The 17150-nt window shown below is 44.2% G+C and overlaps 1 long non-coding RNA gene across 1 annotated transcript; it reads right to left on the bottom strand.

Annotated features, from left to right (window-relative positions):
• Positions 1–4466: 4466 nt before the first annotated feature.
• On the bottom strand, positions 4467–16114 carry LOC140646122 (uncharacterized). The gene is made up of 3 exons (XR_012040341.1): positions 16031–16114; positions 12475–12620; positions 4467–4861 (listed from the first exon to the last, which is right to left on the bottom strand). It is a non-coding gene; the product is annotated as an uncharacterized lncRNA (long non-coding RNA).
• Between the last annotated feature and the right edge of the window lie 1036 nt (positions 16115–17150).

Here is a 17150-nt window from a genome sequence, read left to right as displayed (position 1 = left end):
TGCCCCAGCTTCAGCTGGGCTGCAGTCAGACCTCCTTCTTCAGCCTCCTTAGAGACTGCTGGAGGAAGGTAGGTACATTGATATATATATATTTTATACATACATATATATATATATATATATGCTGAAAATTCACTGGAGCTGGGCCAATGTAGATCTGAGCAGGGGGAGAAAGGGGCCAAGTAGTATTAATTTCCTTATGTCCTAGCACTCCTGTATGCTCTCATGGTCTACCCTGAATCTCCCTGGCTTTGCTGCCTCCTCGAAACAGCTCTCCTCCAGCTATACAATGCTCTTTTGCGTCCCCAACTGTCTTCTCAATTTCTTCCATCCAACTGCCCTGCTCCCAGACTTTAATATAGCAATGGGTACACTACTGTATCAACTTCTCAATGGCTGTTACTCGCTAGCTTGTGAAAATATTCACTGAAAATATTTCAGTGGATCTTTTCAATGGCAACAAATGAGTTGTCATTGATAAGAACAGAAATAAAAGTTAAACATCCTCAAATTATTACCTCTTCACATTAAAAGCGAACCTTGGCTAGATGGTGTAAACGTAGATCTTGTAATTGTCAGTCTAATAATGTCCAACAAAAGGGTGTGATAGGATACATGTAACATATAAGCATAAACATTTTGTATGATGTCACAAGTTTCTGTATGTTTCCACTTATACTTTTGTACAAATAATGCATAAAAGGCTCATTTCCCCGTAAAATGTAAAAATGAAACCCGAAAGTGCTCGCTGTAAAAATGCAGGCAGCCAAGTTTACCCAGGAGGTAACTCTGCTTTAGGATGGATGAATTTGTTCATGATGCATTATTATTCTTCACTGACTTTGCAGGAACCCTAACAGATAAAAACTGTCCCAAGAGTTGTGTTTTCACTGTCAGTGATGCTTGTGCAAAAGCAAAAAAATATCTTGGCAAGACAGCAAGACACCAACATAAGCCCAAGGCTATTCTTTTTCTACATAAATTTCAGTGTCAAAATGGTAGGAAAACCAAAATAATTTTCAAGCTGCTAGAGGGTACTGCCAACTGTGACAAATAGAAAGATAACTATAAACATAATTATTCAAGTGTGCCCTGTTAACTAACAGGAAGATTTTGAACGGCTAGCACAGAATTTTCTAAACACGTTTTTTCCTGATAAGCATGACAGACAGGTCATAAACAATTAAGGTGATTTTCTCCTTTGCAAAATAGCTTACAGAGGCAATATTAACCAGGCTGTACTAGTTCCCAACAGAATGCATGTGGAAGGCAAGCCCTGAGACAGTTTTTAATTCCATTTCTTCAGGATCCCTATCTGATGTTTTGCGTAGCAATACCTTCTGAACAAACCCACCTGGGATCAAATTCTAATTATAATTTAAGAATTCAGTGGAAAATCTTCAGGAGTGAAGGATGAATATTTGGTCCTTAAGCATGTAAAAGAAGAGGTCATATTTGCAGTATTTTTCCTTTTGTAGCAAGAAAGAGAAGATTCCCCAAGGATCACTTGTGGTCTGTCACTGCAAGCCATTTCAAAAGGTACATGCCTTGGAAGAGAAAGGTGCCCATTGCTGTGATGGCACGTTACTGTGACTGCTGCTCTTCCAGGTACAAGGCAAAAGAGGGCAGTGGAGCACTGTACATTTCAATAGATTAAACATGATCCCTGCAGATCTTTTGTCTACATTTCTTTGCTGCAAAAATTATTACAATACCTAAAAAAGCAATCATGTAGTATTAATAATATCCAGACAGTTTAAACTGAACATCTCTTAAGCTTTCATTGAAAATGGCATTTCTCTCCTAGCGAGCCTTGTAATCGATTGATTGAAACCTCCTTAAACTGCACAAGTTACCTTCCAAATCTCCTGTCCCAGGAGGTATTGCATTTTCACTCACTAACGGGATTCTCCATGTTGGTTTCATTTGCACCACCTCCTTCACATGCACTCCAGGGAAGCTGGTATTCCTGTCTATAACACAACTCTCCACGTTTAAGAAGGCCAACAGTCGTTTAGGTGTCCTCACACAGAATGAGCTTTGTTTCCTTTCCTGTGTCACTAACAACAAACTGTGTTGGTTTTTGCCAACGTGCTGTAGCCAGTCATTGCTTACGTCAGGTGCTTTCTTAATTTATTGGGCAGTTGTGTCTTCTGAATCCTTCCCAAGTGTTTCTAGGCTTTGTCTGTACCACGTCCATCTTAAATGTGTTTGTTCATGCAACTTTAAACATTCAGCAACACCACCTGCTGTTCCCATATTTAAGAAAAGAGCGTGAAGGTCAAACATATCTTCAAACATCTCTAGTTTTACATTTTAATAAAGTCAAATCTGAAGTTTGGGTTTGCTTTCGTTTTCAATTGCAGTCTGGGATGCTGTTCCCTTTCACTGAAAGGAGCGGTTCCCACTTCTGCATAAGTTGACACGGATAATATGTCATTAAAAATAATGACATGTTATTTAAGAGGAATGGTCACAGTGAAGAACCCTGGCCTTTCTACCCAACAACCTTCTTTCATCTGTCAACAACAGCCTTTAGTCTTAAAATGACAAAGGTTTCCAGTGTCAATATGCTCCTCTGACTGTCCTCGGAATGGCAGTGCTCTAACCAGATTTATTAGCAAAGCTCTTACTTTCCCATTATAAGCCAAAGTCTGGTACTCAAATGTCATTCACTTCAAAATGCTGCGTTTTATTTAATGGCTATAACATGTCAGTACTGTCTCCAATGCTCCTTTGATGTAAAAAGACAAGGGGATGTGACAAGATACCTTGGATGTGCCACATCCAACCTGAAGTTTGAATTATTTATAAATGTGTGGAAAATTACATAAGATGATAGTGTAATGATATGTAACCCGTTACCACTACATTCTCAGATCAAAACACAGTAATCACCAACATCATTATCTTATTCCAGAGCAGTTTCAAGGGTAGCTCACTGGACTGGGATGCGCGGAGTCGGTTTATAAGCCTGGTTCTTCCATGCTCCTGGTGGTGAATTCAGGGAGTCCCCCCAGCCTCCTCGGCTTCGGTTTCCTCTCCTTCAAAGCTGGGGGGCTAACACCTATCTTTTCTGTAAAGTGTCTGGACATCACGGTGCTATGTAGGTTTTATATTTACAGTATAGAGGCTAGATATTATTGCTGTTATTACAGTTTTTTGTTCTATTTTTACAGTGCTGTTATTCCTATTACTACACTCTTGTGTCTCCAGGGTTCCAGGTCCTGAGCAAACACACAGGCTGGTCAAAGCCCACCGCTGTTTACATTTGAAAAATGCCTTAGAAGTGTAAGACCATCCTTTCCACACCAGTGCACTTAAACTTATGGGAAAATCAATACTTTTCTCTACAAATTGACTAGGCCCTTTCCAGTAGGTCTTGCTCTGTGTAAAAAGGCACAACCGTCCTCAAACAGAAATAGAAAAACCTTGCAATAGTGCTAAACCCACGGATGCTACTATTTTTCATGAGATGTTTATAGAAATACTTTTGTGTTTTGATTAACGCTCTGAGACAGAGAACAGCAGCTTTCTTAATGGAAGAAATATTGTTTATTCTTTACTTTTATTTCCTCATTTTGTCCTTAACTAAATAATAAAGCAATGTAGTATTTCAGTGATGTACCTAATAAGCAATCTAAAATTAATTATCTCTTCCTTTCTCCTTTCCTTAAATAGTTCCTCATTTCCTGATTTAGGTTTCTGTAGAGATATGTATTTAGATTGATTTTTTATAAAAAACTATACCTAAGGATTTTATCATTTACATTTTCTATTAAGTTGTAAAATTTATATAAACTTATATATACATATCACTATCCAAAAAAAGTAAGAGCTGAATGTGTCCAGGTCAGGTGAAAATTAAGAGACTTTCCAAATCTGAGCGTTGTCAGCTGTAAGACCACAGGGTCCCCACTGCACTTCAGCTCCAGTAAAGGGCATTCTACCACCACATGCCGAAGCTGAGGATGCTCTTGAAACAGAGAATCCCCTACCCAAAGGTGTTGAGTAGGAAAGGAGACAGGCATGGACGGGCCACCGTCTTGACCAGAGATAAAGTCCATCCAGAAAGTTAACTCAGAAGCGCCTTTAATTTGTGACAGAGTCTATTTCCATTCTCACTCCTGTCCTTGCTGGAAGTTAGCATAAATGTAATGGAAAGCCATATAAACTTCAGATTGTCTGGAATTCCAGGAGCTGCTTTTGCAAACCAAGCGGTCTCACCCCTCATTTCTGGGGCACGGACCCAGTCCATGTAATAAACTGTGACCCAAAACTAAGCAAAACAAGGAAATCAAGGCGGAAATAGACAAATGAGAAGTGATCATTTTTATTTCAAGCGTCATCAGTAATAAATGTATCTACATATGTGCATATACATAACATCTCTTCAAACTCACAATTACAAATCCTGTTGGTGCAAACAGTAATGTAATAGATATTACAGAGAATGTTTTAAGAAATTGAACCATTATAATTGGTAAAAAACCAGCAAAATGCAGGTAAAGAATAAGGTTTGCTTGTGCTTTTAAATTAAAAAAATAAACTTTTTACACATGGAAAACCAAAATCAAGCCTTCCTCAGCAAGGGCCATTATTCAAAGGACAAAGTATTCTGGGCGACAAGTGCCATCTGCTACTATTACAGCAAGAGATGGAAAAATGTAGTCCCTTTCTACATTGAAAGAGCTTATTCTCCTCTCATTATGCTCAAAGGTGATGATAATTTAGCATTTTTCAGCCTGTCCTCTGTCACAGCACAAAAACACTGCCTACTTGTTGAAAGGGAAATCCAGCACAGGTTTCCAGCAGAACAGCTCTGGTGGGAGGAGGATGAGGCTGGTAGGTGGCTGTAGGGCTGTATGTTAGGATAAAAAAGTGTGAAGATACCATGTCAGAACTGAAATCAAGCGGTAGACACCATCCAGCTGATTATGAGAGCAACGTCTACACTCTTGCAACATTAATACAATGAAAATATTAAGAGAAAAGTAAACGGACTTCACAGTTCAAGCATCTGTTCTACTCATAAAACTGTAGCGCAAAGAGAAATGAAGTTACAGTACCAGTGCAGGCATCACAGGAATGTAAGACACAGGTTATTCACAGGCTTTAGTCAACTAACAGATATCTTAAAAATGGCAAATTAGGAAATACATCTTACTACATAGCTGAAGATGTTATTTAATAAAATATTCATTAAACACATTGATACATGCCCACACTGGGTCACATCGGGTTGTTAAGGCACATCACTATAAATTTAGTAGTGTGCGTCTGAGCTTCTCTTCAAGCCTGCACCAAAGAGTGACTGCCACAATACAGCATGTCCTGAAGTCACGGTCTAGCTCTACACTTCATCTCCTCGCCAGACACTGGATAGCCCCTGTCAGGGTAGACTCTTCTGTCTGCAAAGTGTCTCCATGTGAGAAATGCATCACAAGGGCCTGGCATTCCCAGACTTACCTGTGGTTTGCAAGTTCCCAAAGGATTTGCCTGCCATCCATACATCCATTCATGCTATACTATCCACTAATTTCTTGTTCCAGCTATTATTGAGGTGTCCTGCAAAACTTTTCTCACCTCCCGAAGCGAAGCTACCACCAGTACACCCCACCCAGGATGCTGTCTTTCAGTTAGCCCTCTCCTTGCTGAATCTCAAGAGGCTTTTAGTTATTTTTACAGTTATCACAAGAACCACTTGATTTCTCTAATCATCTAGAGGACCGAACTGTGTAGAATAAGTTTAGTTTGCCTAGTTGACATTCATAAAAATAGCAGTAGCATACCCACAAGCTTATCCAGGAATGACTCCTTTTTGGTATGTACAGAGGTTCTTTGGAGTGCTGATTCTTTCACTTTTTTTAATGAAATCTGCTGAACCAAAGGCACGCATTGCATAGCTATATATTTCAACCATATACCATGAGCATATTTTTTCTCATGAGTGGCAGTCTGCCTTTTAATTTAGCAACATTTTATATAGAACACACATTACACGTTATTAATAAACATTAGTTTTAAGGTCTGTGTACCTCATCAGTCGTTGCCAAATCACTTAAAAAAAAAAAAGAGTACTTGGCTACATGGGCTGAAGAGTGACAAAGGTGGCTGGATGTCATCCTAGCTACATCACTTACTTGGCTGCTACTGTCTGCAGCCTGAAGAAGGAATTAAACCATTTATAGAATCATAGAACAGAATCATAGAATCATTTAGGTTGGAAAAGACATTCAAGATCATTGAGTCCAACCATTAACCCAGCATTGCCAAGTCCACCACTAAACCATGTCCCTTAGCACCACATCTACATGGCTTTTAAATACCTCCAGGGATGAGGACTCAACCAGTTCCCTGGGCAGCCTGATCCATTTATTAATGCATATATGTATCCTCAGAACCAAAGCCTTTGCTAACAGAAATTGGCACCGCTCCACTGAAGTCAGCTGAATGTTTGTAACAAATGAACAGCTCCTCCACAGCAAGCAAAATTTTGCCTTCCTTTATGTATCATCCCACATGCCCATAGGATTTTGCCTACGTGATTAAAAGAGAATGACTCACAATAGCAGCTACAGTGTCTTCCAAGCCTGTTCCCACCTCCTCGGTTGTGCTCTACCTTCCAGCTGACCTTATTAGTAAAGCCAGAAGTAAGAGAAGAAACCCTTGGCTGATCAAAACAGTAATACTGGTTCATAATACTGTCACATGTTTATCCCTGGAATCCGCAGCACCTCCAACACAGTTAAATGGATTTGGTGTCAATGTCTTGGGACAGGAACGGTCAAATATTTAATTCCTAAAGGAAGTAGGTTCATAGAAGTTCTGGAATAAATACATTAGATAAACTATCTATATCCAGTTAATTCACCTGAGTACGCTGTACAATTTTAAAAAGGGAATTGTCATGTGAATTTGATACACAATACAGGATCTTGCTGCTTCATACATAATTTAGCTTCAGAACTAAGAGATCTTTCATAAACTCACCTAAAAAGCATGTTTTCTCTTCTCTTCCACCTTTAATTTAAAATCTCTCCAGGCTTGTAAGCCCACATGAGAGAAAAAATTAAAGTCACCTCAGAAATCTCCAAAATAGCAGTTTATACATTCAAATATGTAAGTGTCTGGGGTTTTTTCCTAGGCTCAAAGTGTTTTTCATCATGATTTGACATATCTTCAAATAAAAAAATCAACTGAGGTATACAAATGTGGCTTTCCATGAGTTTAATAAGGAGGGGAGGCAGTGAGTCTGTGTACTAACGTGAGAGAATCAAAGTTTGAACCCCTGACAACAGATGCACTGCAACTCTCATTTATTTTGGATTTACACTGAAAATAAATACGCTTGATAGCTTAGGCTTGTAATTTTGGAATAAACTTGGGTGTACACTGAAATGTCAGAATAAAGCGGGTCCACTATCACCTTATGAAACTTCCCTGCTCTCACCAGCGCCTGCCCACCATCCCGTACGGCAGGCAGGTGTCGTGGCACAACTCCAAGCACTGAGGAGAAGGCTTTTTCTACCTGGGAAAAAAAAAGCACAATGGCCTTTTGCATTAAGTGCCTTTTTCTCCAGTTAGTATTCTGTTCTCCACCTAAATATAAACTGTGAGTAGCCTAGGCATGAGATGACAGGTTTGATGCTGAAGCGTGCAGTTCCCATGGGATTGTTTTTCTCTTCAAAGCAGTTCACATTCAAGCCAGGCGGTACCTGAAAATCCTACTATACCAACTACCTGTATGGACATTATAGTGAGTGTAACAGGCTTTGTACAGCTGAAGACAAACACAAAGTAAGATAAAAATTGGACAAGATTATGGAAAACATTATACTGCACAAGAGTATGCCCAGCATGATTATATTATAGTCAGAGAGATGTAACTGAATTAATTTCCAGTTCCTAGAAATGTGCTAGAGTCCCCACAGAGGTGTAAGAATTAAACAGGCTATAAGTACATTACGATTTTTGTCTTCAACCTTCAGGCTACTATTATCTTTGATGGCTTCATTCTCCACGCACATACCAGCACAGCTGTCATTCTGCTCTAGTGATGCACTGCCACGTACCACTTCAGCTCCAGACCACGCCATACCCACAAGTGTTGTGTAGGAGCTGTAGGTATAAAATGTAAGGATGGCCAGGGCTACTGAGAACAGACCCCCCCACTCTGACTCAGTCCCAGTTCTGCACCTCCATCTTTTTGGTTTACCTGGCTAGCACACATTAAGAGTTGAGGGAGAGAGTGCATTACAACAAGCAAGCCAGTGCTCATTCCAGTAGAAGACTCTCAAGAGTACATGGTTCATAGGATCATACGATCCTAGAATAATTCAAGTTGGAAGGGACCTCAGGAGGTCTGTAGTCCAATCTACTGCTCAGAGCAGGGCCAGCTTTGAGGTCGGACCACGTTGCTCAAGGGGTCTTGAAAACATCCAAGGATGGAGACTACACAACTTCTCTGGGCAATCTGCCTGACTGTACTCATAGGAAAAAAGGTTTTCCTCACATCCAGTCCAAACCTCCCTTGCTTCAATTTATGACCATTGTCTCTTATCCTCTCCCAATGCACCACTGTTAAGAGCTCAGCTCCATCTCGTTGGTGACCTCTTCTAGGCACGGCAGGCAGTGGTACTATTAGGTGCCCCCAAAAGCCATCCCTTCTCCAGGCTGACCCAGCCCAGCTTCCTCAGCCGCTCTTCACAGGGCAAGTGCTCCAGCCCCTACTGCTCCCTCTACTGAGCCCCCTCCAGTTTGTCCACGTCTGTCCTGTGCTGGACATGGTGCCAAAACCGAACATAGTATCTAGAGGTGGTCTAACAAGTGCCGTGTAGAGGGGGATAATCCCTTCCCTCAATCTGTGGGCTATGTTTCTGTTCATCCAGCCCCGGAGGCTGTTGGTCACCTTTGCCTCCAGGGCACACAGCTGGCTCACATTCAGCTCACCGCCCATCACCACCCCAGGGCTTCTTCCACAGAGCTGCTCCCCAGCCCATCCATCCCCAGCTGGTGGTGTGGCAGAGGCTCTTCCCACCATGGTGCAGGACCTGACATTTCACTTTGCTGAGTTTCATGAGTTTCCTGTTGGCCCATTCTCCCAGCCTGCCTAGGTCTCCCTGAATGACAGCTCTGCCCTTGGGTCTACTGGCTAGTGCCCCCAGTTTGGCATCACCTGCAAACATGAGAACAGTACACTCTGGCACCTTCTACAGGTTGAGAGACAGAGGAAAAGCAAGTGTTGGAGACTATCCTATATGTTGTCACTGAACTGCTAGGTGGCTTTAACAAGTCACCGGATCCCCCCATAGCTTTCTTTCTCCACACATATAATGTGGATGGCAAATCTAGAATGCTCCAGGCAGTACCCTAAGAGCCTTGGAAGAAAATTTCTATCCGGATTTTGGTATCATTAATTGTTATCGTCATTATTGCTACTTGCTTCCTGAGGTCACATGTTTGTTCCCTAGCAGAGGTTAATAGGAATTTACAGGGAATACTCTGATATGTCCTTGTAAAGATGCATCAGAAAGGTTTAACTTCGTCTCACTTCACAGATTGGCAGTGCTCAGCTTCCTGCAAATCCTACGCTCTTTTGTGCCAGAATCCTCCAACTGAGGTGAATACTCAGGCTACAGTGGCCTGAGGGCAGAGGTTGATAGGTGCAGTAATGTGCCCTCTCTCTGCTTCATTGCATCAATGAATAAATGCATATCCCTTAGCTCTTAACTCACGTTACAGTTCGATTATGCTATGTCAGTCACTAGAAACATATACTAATGAGTGTCTTTCTGTATGCTCACAGTGTCTTCCTTTTACCTTCACCGATACCAAGACTTCATTGAACTCCCACTTAGTTATAGTCCCTATTAAGCGTGTCAGAATGGTCTTACAGCAGAAAATAAAAACAAGTCATTAGGATGGAGATGATTGTAAACTTAGTTTTAAGCCCATTTATATATACATATCTCACAAGGGCAGTGACGATAGTATGTTCAGAAGTACATTAATTGAAAGAGCTATATAAGAAACGTGTCCTGCAAGTTAGGTAACTATGTCATATATATTTTGGATGAAGACCACAACTTAATGAAGACCTTGTTCAATTTTTGCTGTAGGTATCATGATCAGTTTGTTGAGTATTCATTTAATAGGGTTCACAGCACATGCAACTCACCACTGAAATGGATACTGAATAGCAAATAAAATTTTCTTCATGTCTCCAGGTTTACGCCAATATGCAATAAATATGGAAGAGACTATTTATACAAAAGGCTTTTTTTTTTCCCCAGCCCTTGGTATATACATTCCCCTGTTCCACGCAAACCCAAACGTTCTCTCAGGCAGGCTTTATATAAAACACCATAATACCCAAAAAGCATCATAATCATGTAGCAGGTTTCACTGTGCGTAAGTTTTAGCACGCATAACTTCAGGGGCTTTCTTTCCTCCTTTGCGCTTCAAGACACAAGTACAAAAGATTTATTACATGAAAGATTTGTACTTTTGTAAGAAGGTGTTGGCTATTACTGTTTTAGCCAAAATACTACAATTCTGCTATCTTCTCTCTGAGATGCTTTTCCTCACATATATTTCTTGGTCATAATAGGTTAATTACCTAATAGGCTTCTTCCCTAGTACATGAGGGCTTTGTCTCTTTGAGGTCAGTGGAAAAAACGAGACATAAAATCTATTTATTAATGTAGCCCTTAAAACCTGAACTCATTTTTTTTTCAAAGTGAATAGAGTGTTAGCATTTTCTTTATAAGAATGATTCATTTATAATTTCAGTGTACAATATCACTCGTGTTTGATCACAAAGTCCTCAAGGAATCATCTGCAACACTATCTTGTTTTAAAGTAAATGCATATTGGGCAATAATAGAGCCAGGTTTCAAGGATGAAGGAATAAAATCATCCATGTAAAGAGTCTCAGCTCATTCTAGAGATGCAGATTTCTAATTCGATCACATAGATTGTACATATGTATGTGGACATATACACACACACATGTATATGTGTGTATATATATGTATATACACTTTCTGTAAAGGAAAGTGGCAATTTTTGTCCTGTGAGCTTAGCATTTTACTCCACATTAGCTGTACTTTTTAAAATTTGAATACTCTGAAGTCTCTCTTCTTCCATCTTGATGTAACGTTCTTCCTTCTTTTCCCATTCCTTTCTCTTTCTTAATCAGTCACAATCAATTTGTTTCCACATCTTGTTCTCAACCGTAATCTAATTCATAATATGTTCTACAAAGACACTCTGAATGTCACCTTATTGGTATCTTTTACATATGATTTGATTTAATTTAATGAGGACTCGTGAAAAAGCCAGCAAGAATCTTAAGGATTCCAAAGTGGTACATCAAAACATTCAAAATAAGGACGTAATTCTCAGCAGCAGCCAGTGTTATGAGCCCCTCCAAGCTGAAGCTCAAATTTTCTCATTTGGGTAAAATTTTGAAAGCTATCGGAGTGCCTCTAATGAGAGCAGATGCTGCTGTACAACTATATGAACCATATTAGCTATGCATATTAAAAGCAGCACGCTAAAATAAAAAAAAAGGCTTTTTTAAAGGATATTTACTAGAAAAACCTAGCTTAATGTAGAAAAACAAATAAGCCAGTGTGTGCTGCTTTCCAATACACTCATCATTTTGTCAGCCCACTTCAGGAAAATCAATTCGTGCAGTTTGTCTACAAACCGCGTTATGTACTAAATAGTCACAGTTCAGAGGATTACCACTTAGGAGAAAAAGGAGAAAACACTCACGCATCAAAGAAAAACTAGGGAAAAAGTCATCTGTTGAGAAATGGCAGCAGAACTTTTCCATACATTTTAATGTCCAGTTCCAGCCATGAAGCCCTGCCGGAGCAGGGGAGGGAGCACGCCAGGCGAGTGCCGAATGGTACGTACGTACCCGATGTGTGCGCAGAGCCTGCCCTTTGGGTGAAGGGCAGACACTCCTGTTCTTTAGAACTCCATTACAACAGCACCATAATACAATGTTCGTATTAACATTACCCACGCAAGATCATTATTCTAGCAAAGAAAGAAGAAAAGAGATGGCCTGCTCATGCTGCAGGTTTAATACAGTTGTTACAGTGACACTGTGTTCCCTAACACTGCCCTCAAATTTGTCATTTAAAGGGCCCTGCCAGTTTCAAGTGTTATAATCATGGCATAAATCATACACTTAATCCCCGCAATCCCACCTCCAAGCTGTTTATAAACATACAAATCATACTGGGTGCTTGCCACATTACCAATAATCGAAGGGTCACAGATTTTAAGGCCACGAGGAACGACTACGGAATCGTCATGCCTGACCTCTTGCGTAAAACAGACAGTAGAAAATCACTCCTACATCGAGCCCTCCACTAAATGGGGCTGGAGCCGTGTAGGGCAGATCTACGTGTCCTGCCTGACAGCAGCCTGAAGGTTACTCCACTTTACACTCACCTGGAGGGGAAAAAGTACAGCTGAGCACTCGTCTGACACAAGGACATCTCGAGGATGCGGCACAGGCCATCCTTGGACCTTGGCTAACCTTTCGTCTCTGCGGAGACCCTCCTACGCTGGAATGATCTTCAATGCTCATTTTAAGCCTGTTGTTTTAGGGAAATGGTGTGAGATGCACAGGAGGCATACCATGAAGCCACTGACTCTTATTAATCCATTTTATGAGGAAGGAACTAGAAAACAAGCAAAGCTGTGATGTTCATTGCCCAGTTACGCTTAGGTGCCACTTCCAGAAAATATTTAATAAACCTTCAGGGAATTTGCCTGAATAGGGATTGAGTAAAGAATGACTTATCCAGAAACATACTGCATGTTTAAGTCAGATGTGACAGGGTTTCTGGGACCATGCCTCGCAGTAGGAATAAATCCATAAAAATCATTACACTTCTGCTGATGAAGCAGTGGTAACTTCTTCACAGTCTTTTTCACACAAAAACACAAAGCTTTGAAATATCCTTTCACAAAATGCTTGAATAGCCTATTAAATTGCTGTTGGATTAATAACACACTTTCAGCCTATGGCATTATCAATTTTTGCAATACGGTAAAGATTTCTCTTGGCTCAGGTAGGAACATGATAACAAGTGGTCTTTGCCTTGAACAAAGGTACTACTCACGATGTTATAACCCATCTTATGGCAAAAAATACTTACAGGTGATCTGTATCTACCTGATGCTATTGTACTCTGTATCGCAGTCGCAGATATTTCAGATATCACCTCTGAAACACTACCATATATGAAGAGAGAGCAAGCTGGTGAAAATTGTTGAGTGGGGGCAGGAGCACCTAATAACACTAAATAGAAATAAAATCATCACCAAACTTCTGAGCAAGTAAATAAATATTAAAAAAAAGGTTTGTAGGCACTCCACTGTAACCGATTTGCCCTTGTTTACTGTTTTAATAGTTCTCTCAACTTCAGTAACATCCTGCTGTTTTAAATTCACATGCAAATCTGTCAATATCTTTCTGACTCCGTCGAAACCAACTGCAAAATTCCACACTGACCTCAGCAAGGCCAGGATTTCATCCTCTTATATCAGGCGTCGCAGCAATAGGAAAGGTGGGTTTCATATCTTTAGGGTTTTGCGTTTGTTAATACACAATAATGAACACACATAGTATCGATCCAAAGCTAGCGAATCTGTGACTTCAACTATAAATCAAATATGATATTGCTAATCATTGCTCCGCTTATTTTTCAGTTGTGCTAGGCTGGAAAATACCCATAAGTGTTTATACAAATGCATATATACATAGTTATATACAAACACATATATATTTACCTTATTTAGAATAAAAGCTGTTAGGAAAAAAAAATATTTTCCATACCTTGTCTCCCAGAAACTATATGTTTAAAATAATAATGAGCCAGCTGGAAACACTAATGGTCAGACAATAACTGAATGGACTGTTTCACCCTTTCTGCAAATATTAAGCCGATTAACGTTAGTTATGATGAGTACTATAAAATACGTTTGGTCATATCAACACTTCAGGCATTTAATCACAGGCATACATATCTGTCAATATGTAAAGTTTCTTGAAAACCATTTTAATTTGCCACGTTCCATCCAGTTCTATAACTAACAGTTTGAAATACTGGTTTACTGCAAAATAATTAAGACGAAATGGCAAAGCCTCTATAACCGTATCACCCGCTAGCTCCTGCCAGCTGGGAGAGGGGCAGAAGGTGCGCACCGCTGTTAATTCGGAAGGAACATGTGACACAACCTGACACGTCAAAGTGTGAAGAGGCTTTTGCCGCTTAGGTAAAAACAAGTGTGCTGCCTGGAGAAACGGCAAAAAAAATTAAAGAAGACAACCTGGAGGTTATTTTATTTCTACATAATTAAACGCGTAAGGAAAACAGAGCCATGGCCATTTTTAAATGCCTTTCAGAGCTGCCCCCTCCTCCTCCCTTCTTCCCTTGCTGTTCAGAGCTGTTGAGTAACAGACATTTCAGAGGGTGCACGGGGGAAGTAAACAAATGCATTGCTACTGTAGTTGCAGGGCAAGGAAACACTGATGTCACTGCTGCTATAATCACATTAGGAGGGTGCGTTAACGGTAATGTCATGTTTGATCAACTAGTCGGGTCAAAAGCCCTTCGAAATACCATCTGAACAGAAGCACAAACCAAAATGGCAAGAGAATTGACTTCCGAACAGTTTCCTTCCAGATGCAGACCCCTGTTGCAAAGGTGAGCTTTCGGTCACCAGCGCTCAATGTCAAATCATCCTGAATCACAAGATTACACTTTACGCTTGGCTAGGTCCCCGTTCCCCCCCTTTAAACCCAAATTTGATTTTCCTCTTATTCCCCACTGCGTACACCCGAATACATCCCCCCCTGGGGTAACCCACGCAGCTAGAGTTTGCTCCGATTCCTGACAGCTTGTCTGTCAAGGACAGGAACATTTACAGCCCAAGCATTTAGGACCATTTTTCTTTCAGTGGGTCTTTTTCACTTCAAACACAATGTGTTGCTGTCTCTCCGCTTTAGCGCACGGTGTTCAATACAACCAAACGATACGAGCAGAAATAGCCAACGACAAATTCTTTCAGGTGGGAAAACGGCTGGGCAGGATACGTCCCCTGTAGCGTCCCAGCGCGCTCGGCACGTACACGTTCATCAGTCGCGTACTTTGTTATCAACATTTTCTGACATTGCCAGGCTTGGGCATGTGTTTAACCCCGGAGCGTTAACCCTTTTGCGGGGAGTAGCGTGTAGGAAATGCAGCGTCGGTGAGACCAGACAAGGACCGCTGCCATCCAGAACTTCCCATGCACGTTTTCCTGCCATCTCCCCCACCTCCTTCCACCAACCTGCCCCTGGGAAGGAGAAACTCATCCCGCTTCGCATCCCCTCCCCGAAGTCTGCCTGCTGGTGCCCGCCGCATACCCGACATCTTCCCCTTCATTTTCCGTTACTTCCCCCATTTGCCCCCGGACTGAGCAGGCGTTGCCTTCCCCCATCCCCTGGGCTCACCTTTCCGCTCTGCCTGGCGGCGCAGCCACCGCCTGCATACCAATGTGGGGCCGCAAAGGCAGCGCGGCGGCCGCCCGCCGCCCCTCCCGCACCCGCACCCGCGCCCGGCCCCGGCCCCGGCCCCGGCCCCAGCGCCTCCCGCGGGGCGCGCTGCCTCTTGCGGGCTGACACCTCGACAAACGCGAAGCGGGGGGACACGGGCACGGGGACAGGCACGATGTACCCCGGCCAGCAGGACGGCTCCTGCTTGTCCCCTGGGGACACGCATGCATGCGCGCAGCAGGCACTTGGGCACGCACATCTGCCGGGCTGGGCGTGCGGTGTGTGCGCGGCTCGGGGCGCCTGTGCCACATCCGTGTGCGGGTGTGTGTGCGTGTGCGGGCGGGTGTGTGTGTGTGCGTGCGAGGGGAGCGGAGCGGAGCGGGGCGGGAGGGACGGACGGAGGGAGGGAGGCAGCTCCGCCGCACCCGCGCATCCCCCGCGCCGCGGAGAGCGGAGACTCACCGGGTCACCCTGGTCTCTGAAGGTCAAGCTCAGGTTGGTTTCTTGATTGCAGTTGTCCTCCGGGCTCTTTCGGCTCGGCTCTTCCCTCTCTTCTTTTCTTTTTTTTTTTTTCTTCTTTTTTTCCTCTTTTTTTTCCTTCCCCTTCCCCTGCTCCGGCCGCGGTGGCGGCGGCTGCCGCCCGGCGGGGCTCCCGCTGCCGCTGCCGCTCCCGGCCCCGCGGGGTGAATCCCGGCTCCTAAGCCCTGGCCCCGCGGCGCCGCTCAGATCCCATGGTCGCAATCCACATCGCGGCAGATGTACCACAGAATCACGTAGAGGATCAGCAGGATGGCGAAGATGAACAAAGCCACCAGGATAGCCTTGGTCACCGGAGAGATGAGGGACTGCATGTCACCCGCGGGCCGCCGCCGAGGACAGACGACTCGGGAACTACACGGGGGCAGCGAGCGCGGACGGATCCCGCGGCCCCGCCGCCGCCCCCGCCGCCGCCGCCGCCAGCGACCCGGCGGGCACCGGCGGCTGGCGCCGAGCCGGTGGCGGTGTGCCGGGGGCTGCCTCCCTCAGCGCCCCCGCTGCGGCGCTCCGGCGGGCGCGGCGGCTCCCCGGCGGGCGGGACGGGGCGGCGCGCACGGACACCGCGGCGCCGCGGGGCGCCCGGCCATGGGCACCGCGGCCCCCGCCGCGGCTTCAAGCCCGCCCTGCGGCGGCGGCGGCGGCGGCGGCGGCGGGGAGGGGCCGGGCGCCGGCAAACTTAGGCGCGGGGGCGGCCCATGGGGGACAGGTGTCAAGCGCCCGGCTGCCCTGCAGGTCTCCGACGAAAGCCATCCACGGGGGAGGGAAAGTTGCGGGTGGGACGCGGCGGGCGCCGCCGCCCCCGGCCCCGGGGGGACCGTGCGGGGGCAGGGGGAGCCGCGGGCAGCGCGGCCGCCGCAGACTGGGACCGCGCCGGCCGGAGTGTTCCGCCCAGCCGAGGTTTTCCCTCTCTTCGCCGCCGCTCCCACCTCCCTCCTCCTCCTCCGCCGCCGCCGCCGCCGCCTCCTGCGCTCCCGCCCGCCCCCCGCCGCCGCCGCGCCGCCGCCCGGGTGCGTGCTGTGGTTGTGACTGCGGGGTGGTGCGAAGG

The sequence above is a fragment of the Ciconia boyciana genome, chromosome 1 (genome assembly GCF_034638445.1).
Source record: "Ciconia boyciana chromosome 1, ASM3463844v1, whole genome shotgun sequence".
Lineage (NCBI taxonomy): Eukaryota > Metazoa > Chordata > Aves > Ciconiiformes > Ciconiidae > Ciconia > Ciconia boyciana.
Note: the sequence above shows the minus strand (reverse complement) of the source record. Positions and strands in the feature narration are given on the sequence as shown.